General features: G+C 51.9%; 1 protein-coding gene across 2 annotated transcripts in view; it reads right to left on the bottom strand.

Moving 5' to 3' along the window:
* The window catches only part of LOC111140821 (cytoplasmic FMR1 interacting protein 2), a 126,308-nt gene extending 119,020 nt beyond the window's left edge, over positions 1-7,288 (bottom strand). The window contains exon 1 of one of the 2 annotated variants that reach the window (XM_022493013.1): positions 7,232-7,288. The gene's annotated coding sequence lies outside the window, so the exon portion shown is untranslated. Of the gene's footprint in view, positions 1-6,768; positions 7,046-7,231 lie in introns of those variants that run through there. The other variant, XM_022493012.1, reaches the window with a different exon arrangement.
* Between the last annotated feature and the right edge of the window lie 286 nt (positions 7,289-7,574).

Below are 7,574 nucleotides of genomic sequence, written 5' to 3' on the forward strand. Positions count from 1 at the left end.
ATGTGATCTCTGTCAAATAAATAAAATCTTAAAAAAAAAAAAAAAAAAAGCCAGAGCTCTCGCTATATTGGGAGATGGGGACAGGGGAGGGAGGCGGATGGTATAAGAAAGCGAAGTCTTCATCTATCACAGCAGGAAGAAAACAGACAATGCATAGAGCAGATAAATCAAGAAATGGCAGCGTAAGCATATTCCTAAAAGATCTGGAAGCACGAGCTGAGAGAAACAGTGAGTTAGAAGTGACTGCCTCTCTGGGGAGGTGGGCACTGGATGGCTATTTTCATTATGCGTCTTTGAATACTATTTGATCTTTTGTTTTTGTTTTTTGAAGATTTTATTTATTGATTTGACAAAGATAGAAACAGTGAGAGAGGGAACACAAGCAGAGGGAGTGAGAGAGGGAGAAACAGGCTTCCTGCCAAGCAGGGAGCCCGATGTGGGGCTCCATCCCAGGACCCTGGGATCAGGACCTGAGCTGGAGGCAGCTGCTTAATGACTGAGCCACCCAGGCACCCCACTATTTGATCTTTTGAAAGCATGTATTGCTTTGATCAAAATTTTTAAATTTACTTTAAAAGACAACAACCCAAGGCCTCCTTCCTAGCATCTCTGATGCCATCTGGCCAGTCGCTAGCACTGTCTTCAGGCAGCCTTCACTCCTGGACCCCCTCACTGCAGGTCTTCTGGGACAGAGACCCCCATCCCCAGCAGCTTCTCTCCACACAAGGGACAGGAGGACAGAGCAGAGAAGTCCACGCCCTGGGCCTCTGGAGAAGGTCTACCCTCCTGGTTGTTTACAGCAAAGAGCAATACGGTGACTGGGTTAGAGACATTGCCACCCCACCTCCTGCCAGCCGTTTCACCCAGCTGCTTCCTGTGTTGTCAGTGTTGAGGGTTGAGGGGTCCTTTCCGTTGATAACCCAACAGGGCAGGTCAGATCCCATCCTCTGGCAGGGCAGGAGGTGGCGGGGCGGTCATGTCTCTGAGAGCAGCTTGCCAGCTTGCCGATCTGCTCCCAGTGGGGCCTCCTGGGACAAGCCACCACGTGAGGGGTACCAACGTGACCTCTGTCTGGGGAGAGGAGCTGCGTCTCAGCAGCACCTACTTAAACTCAGGAAGGGAAGCCAGTCACCCTGGGTCTGCCCTGGAAACAAAGAGCGAGACAGCAAGTTCAGCCACAAGAGCAGAGCGTGCAGGCCTCAGTTTCATGAGGCTGCAGCTCGACTATGGCTCCAACTGAAGACCGACTTAGGCCCTGGAATAACATCTTCACTCACTCTAAAAAGGTCATTTCCTTGTCGGTGAAACAGGGAGGTTGGTCGGGCAGTGGTTCTCTACTGTGATGTCAAAAAACGTCCATTGTCAAGGTTCTTATGGGCAACTTTTACCAGTGACGGTTTAAGTATGAGGTTTGTAAACAAGGTACTTTTTTTTTTTTTTTAAAGATTTTATTTATTTATTTCACAGAGAGAGATCACAAGTAGGCAGAGAGGCAGGCAGAGAGAGAGATAGAGGAGGAAGCAGGCTCTCCGCTGAGCGGAGAGCCCGATGCGGGACTCGATCCCAGGTCCCTGAGATCATGACCTGAGCCGAAGGCAGAGGCTTAACCCACTGAGCCACCCAGGTGCCCCAACAAGGTACTTTTTATTATGTGTTTGGGAGAGCTCCAAGTGCTCCCATGTTACCCCTGCTTGCATGTATATCTCTTTCCCTGAGTGGGGGTGGATTGGGGAGGGGCTGGCTGTGGCTGTGGTGGGTTGAGCATGTCAATATTGTCCACCTCCAACTCAAAAAAAAAAAAAATGACATTGACAGCAGATGGACCCTCCATGCAAAGGGTTTCCTTCAAGACCACGGTTCTCTAACGTGGACACCCACTCTGGCCAAGATGTATGAGAGGCCATGGACCTGCCCATGAGTATTCTTGCCTTTGCTCCAACTCTCTCCACTCTCCAGTAGACTGTCCTCTCCCCTTTTGGAATCCTACCCTTGACCACTGTCAAGGCCCAGTTCAAGACAGGCCACCATGAAGTTCTGAACAGCCAAAGTCCATCAAACCTCCATTTCTCTGGATTCTTAAAGTGCTCAGTCTCAGCGTTCACAATTTCCTACTGCATTATAAATTGCTTTATGTGTTCACTAATTGTTTGGATCACCAAAAACAGGAATAGTCATCTTTTTTTTTTTTTTTTTTTTTTAGTTTCACCCATACCCCTAGTACAGATCAGGGCACATTCTACACATTATTTACTTAATAAGCACTACAGGAACAACTTGTTGACTACATTGGCAAGTGGCCCAAATTCATGTCTTTTGGTAAAAAAAAAAAAATTTTTTTTAAACTTAAAACATTATAGTTCTCTATGATATCACATCTAAGTCAGCCTTATTGCTGGAAGACTCTGAGGAGACTTCTTTAGAACATACCGATCTCACCTTAACACGTAAGACACAGGTCCTTATTTCTCTCTCCCATGTGACAGTATAACATACTTGAAGGTTGATGGCCAACCCCTAGTCCTGAATTCTTTTCTCACCCTTCATACCTTGCCAAAATCAGTCTTAAGACGTCACGATTTAAAAACACAAATTGGCTATCTTTCTCAGGTATCCCTTCACTTAATACTGGGTTACTGAGTATCTTCTGTGAGGGTCAGCCCTGCAGATTCTCTGGTCTCAGAAAGTGAGACAATCCTCTCATTCATCCCCAGCTAATTTCTAATTCCACCCACAGAGGCAGCTGTTCCAAACCTCCGGAAGTCTCCTGAACTTTCCTAACCAGTCTGCCACCTTTACTTTCTGCAGAGGACATCATCTCCTCCCTTATTTAGAAGACAGAAACCATACAACATGGACATACTAAACATCCTTCTATCTCACGAAGAGAATAAAGTCTGAGAACCACAGCTCTAAGATGACCTAATGATGATGCAAACACACAATCAAAAGGCCTATTGATGAAGTCATCACTGGGTCCTTCTCTGGTATCTCTCCAGAAGGTCACATTTACTTCCCTCTCTCCTTGCACTATTTCTGAGTTGCTGTAAGTCTAGCCATATGCCACTCACCCAGAAGGGTCCCTGCAAGAAATTCTGCCTGAACCCCAGCTCTGCCTTCTCAGAGCAATCTCTTTCAAGGATCTTGCACTGAACTGGTTTCCTCCTCTACTGCCAGGGCCCAAGAAGTATGGCTTGAATGGTCTTCCTTTGAGGCATACCACACACAGCCCTTGGCATAATGGCCATGGCTAGGAAGCCAGTATCCAAACTCTGCATCCTGGGAGGCGCCCCACACCCACTGACTGAAATCTGAAATGTCTTTGTACAGACAAGGCCGTCCAGGGGCCGTGACAGAATCTGTGAATCACACAGTGCCTTTCAGTGTCCCCTTGGCTCGCTGTTACAGAGAGGCCACAGATTTGTCTTCTTAAGTTGACACACAATATATAATTAATAACTTGTTCCTCTAGGAATAAAGGGCAGTCCTCCCAAAGAGCCACACATTCAGAAACCTCTTCCTCTTCTGTTTCCATGGCCTTTTCTTCTAAGACTGGGATTTATAGACATTATCTCATCTGCAGGCTCCTGTGGCAACAGGTAGGTAACAGGCTGGGCAAGCTGCTTTCCCGTGGCCAATTCAGAAATTGAGAGAGAGGCAGCGCAGGATTTAAAGGCACACAGCAAGTCGAGGATAACTCCTGTGTCCGAAGGCCACGGCGCTGCTCCGTCTGCCTGGGAAGTGAAGCGTGCCCTTAACATTTTTGGCTGATTGCAAAATGCTAAATGCATACAGAAGGAAAGTTCCTTCCTGACCTCTCTTTGTGTGTTGAAATGTGAGAACTACCTCTGGGCTTGGGCTCAGTGTACTCCCTCCCCTTCTTTCTGCCTACTCAAGTTATATTCACCGTCAGTGAGCTGCTCAAGAGCACTTCCTACCTGAAGGCCTTACTGATAGCGCATCCTATCACTCTCGTGGCTACCTTTTGCAGGTAACCCTGCCGGGGCTAGGTTTCTTGGCCACAGAGCCAACTCCCCGTGGGAAAAGCAAAATCCAGGAAGGCCCTGGAGGTAGAGGAGCTGGGAAGAGCTATGGGTTGACTACACACATGAACCATATTCTTAAGGATTATGTAATTAATACATCAAAATAATAAATACACGGGCACCTGGGTGGCTCAGTTGGTTAAGCGTCTGCCTTCAGCTCAGGTCATGATCCCAGGGTCCTGGGATCAAGTCCCACATCGGGCTCCCTGCTCAGTGGGGAGTCTGCTTGTCCCTCTCCCTCTGCCTCTACCCCCTGCTCGTGCTCTGTCTTTCTTTCTCTCACTCTCCATATCTCAAATAAAATAAAATCTTCAAAATAACCAATAAATGCATAAATGGAATAGCACTTCACTATGTGCTAGACACTCTACTCAACACGTTCATGTGTCCCTCACTTAAAAAGAGCACCCAGTGAAGGACCTACTCCTTCCCCACCCCTGCTGGCCTCCCAGTCACTACCCAGCACGCTCCACTACCAAAACAGGTCTATCCTCTAGACCCTAGGCATGGGTGTGCTCCTCAGAACAAGACCGAAGGCCTGTTACAAAGGCTCCAATGAAGTGACCGATATCTGGTTTCGTCAAGGACAAGTGAATAATTAATACTTGCTAGTAAAGAAATAGACTCATTGTTATGGTGGCCACACGGAGGCTACAAAAGACCACTTTGTGAAGTTCTTGGTGGATCCCTGGGGCCGACAGCAGCCAAAAGAAACCTCTCTGAGTGAGAGTGTAGGCCAATCCTCAAATGTAGGGACCAGAGCCTGTGCTGTTTTCCAGGAGTGCTGTTTCCAATGCTAATTAGCTTGTCGCTTATTCATCACCTCATTCAGCTTGCTGGTCAATGACAGCAGTGGGGGGGGCCCATGGAACTCCCAAGAGGGCACAATTTATCAGAGGGGACGTGGAGTTTTCTCCTGGGGCGCTTTTCCAGATTTTAAATTCATGTCTACCTTTTCTGGGCCAGCCTCCGATTTGATTTGAGAAAAACTCTCCAACCCCACTGGATCATATACCCCATTCTTGGCCCAATGCCTAAAGCAAGTATTTCCTTTTCCACTTTCAGCAGGGACGGAACAAGGCAGGCTTGGGTGCCTCCAGAACTGGTGAGAACTGGCCAGGAAATATAATAAAGAACCTTAGTGAGCAGAGAGCTAATGCCCCCAGCCAGAGGCTCAGTGTTCAGAACTAGGCAGAAGCACTAGCATTGTAAGAAACAACACACTCTTCTTGTGGCCTCGTAACTGCCCAGGCAGATGGCAGCCAGTGCCAGTGAGTAACTCTCTATAGGAAAGTTTTACCCTCCCCCCCAAGTGGATACTGGGTGCTCCACACATACCTTCCAGTGACAGTAACCCCTGGCCAGTGACACATACACACGCTCCTACAGTACTTCTGCCCCAGCAGCAAACAGAGCTGACCACGGCTAGATACTGTCATTTCAGTGAGCTGTTCCCCAAATTGCTATCCAGTTCCCCGTTCCCACTCGCAGCCCACTGCCTGAAATTCCACCGCTAGAGATATCAAATATGTTGACTTAAAGCTTTGTTTTCCATTCAAATGCCTCCTGGCCTCTGTTTCCTTTCCAGTTAAATGACTTCTAAAGGACCTGCTCTGCATTGAATGGCAAATTCTTTTGTATTTAGCTCTTAAAAGATAAACATGTTCACTGGCTCCTTTCTTGAAAATAATTTTTGACACAGGAGAATGGGGGAAGCACAGAACATGGAGGTGGAGGTGGGAGGCCTCAGGGAGCATCACAGAGAAGGTCTTATGGTGCTGAAACAGACTTCATGGCTTTTGCAATCTTGCTCAGGGATATGAACCTAGAAATTTGCACTCTAACATCTGTAATCTCCAGGGTTAGGAGCATGGCTCCCAACAGGGCCTGTGCCCAAAAGTAAGTAAGGTAAGACACAATGCCCTAAGGGAGACATAGGTAAAAGGTAGAAAAGTGGAGTATGAGAACGAGCACTCCCCTAATTCGTTCCTCATGCCTGCAGGACAGCCCTAGTCTCCTCATACACGCCAGGAAGGCACAAGCACTTGGCAGCTAGCAGGAAAAGATCCTTGCCACCTTCTTGTCCTGGCTGGAAGGGGAGCAGATGGCCCATCAGCCCTAGGTGAGTGTTTCTGCTGAGCTGGAGACACTAGGGAAGCAGAGGTCAAAGTCAGATTCCCTGGGCTGGGAAGGGCCAGGGCAGTGCCAGTGTTCTTTCCTGCCATGTTCTCCTCAGCACAGAGAACCATACTCCTGTTGGACCATGCTTCCTGCCCCCACCCCCACCCCTAAACAGAGAGCACCCCCTTCTCTTCCTTTTCACCCACCCATCGAGGGGGAGGGCTGTCCTGAAAAGCAGAAGCTACAACAGACAGGTAGGCAATCTTTCCGGTTCTCCAGAGCTCAAGAAAATCCAACCTTTTCCCCAGGAGTCAGCCCACTCATCCCCTTCCCCCTGTCCTCCCCCGCCCACAGCCAACCGGCTGGGGGAGTGATGCTAGTGTAGGCCAGGAGGCTTCAAAGCGGGTCAGACTTGCCTCCTCCCTCATTAAATCCCCCACCCCCGAACACTGGCGCTCAGACCTTCGCCCCACCCATCTCTCGTTCACTGCAGGGCTCTGTGTGCCCCAGGCGTCTACCAGGCAGGCCCACGCGGCTCTCGTTGGCCCTGGAGAAGGTGATGGTGGCCTCGGCGGCAGAGGAGGCGGCCGGCGCTCTGCAATACCTGGGCTCGGGGATGTCAAGCCGCCGGGCTCGCGGCCGAGGCAGGTGTCTCCCGTGCTCGGGATTAGCGCCGCTTCCTCTCCGGCCCGCGGCTCCGGCCCAGGCCGCGCACCTGCTGCTGCTGCTGCTGCTGCTGCCGCTGCCGCTGCCACTGCCGACGCCGCGCCCGAGCTCCGCCCGAGCGGCGCTGAGTGTCCGCGCCTCCTCGCAGAGGGTCCGCACCGCGGGGCCCAGGGTGGGCCGGAGGGCGAAGGGGGCCGCGCAGGGCCTGGAGTCCAGCCTCCAGGGGCTTGGGGCGGGCGGGGGGGCGGAGGGAGGCCGCGCTAGCCTGAGCGCCGCGCCGAGCGCCCCCCTCGGGCTGGGAGAAGGGGCGCCGGCCCCTTGCGCATCCTCACGGCCGCATCGACGTCCCCCGCAGCATCCCGGTCCCCATGCCGGCCCCGAGGCCTGCGAGCGCCGCTTACCTGGGTCTGCCGCAGGTCCAGCGGAGCAGCCTAAGGCTACGGCGGGGCCCCGCGCCAGGGCGCAGGATGCTCTGCCGCGCTGGGCTCGGCTCTGCCGGCCGCGGCGCTCGGCCCCGCCCTCGGCCCCGCCCCCCTGCCCGCCGCGGCTCCTCCCCGCGCGCGGTGTCAGCCCCTCCGCCGCGGCGGCTGTCACACAAAGAGCAGGAAATGGCTGCGGCGAGGGGCGCACGGCCGGCTCATCCCCGACCTGCACCCCGGCTGCTGCCCCAGGACAGCCAGCCGCGCGGCCCTCCGGATGGGGAAGGGAGAGAGAACCTGCCGCCAGGTCTCGCATGCCTGGGAG

The sequence above is a fragment of the Enhydra lutris genome, unplaced genomic scaffold (genome assembly GCF_002288905.1).
Source record: "Enhydra lutris kenyoni isolate GAN:26980312 unplaced genomic scaffold, ASM228890v2 scaffoldscaffold5, whole genome shotgun sequence".
Lineage (NCBI taxonomy): Eukaryota > Metazoa > Chordata > Mammalia > Carnivora > Mustelidae > Enhydra > Enhydra lutris.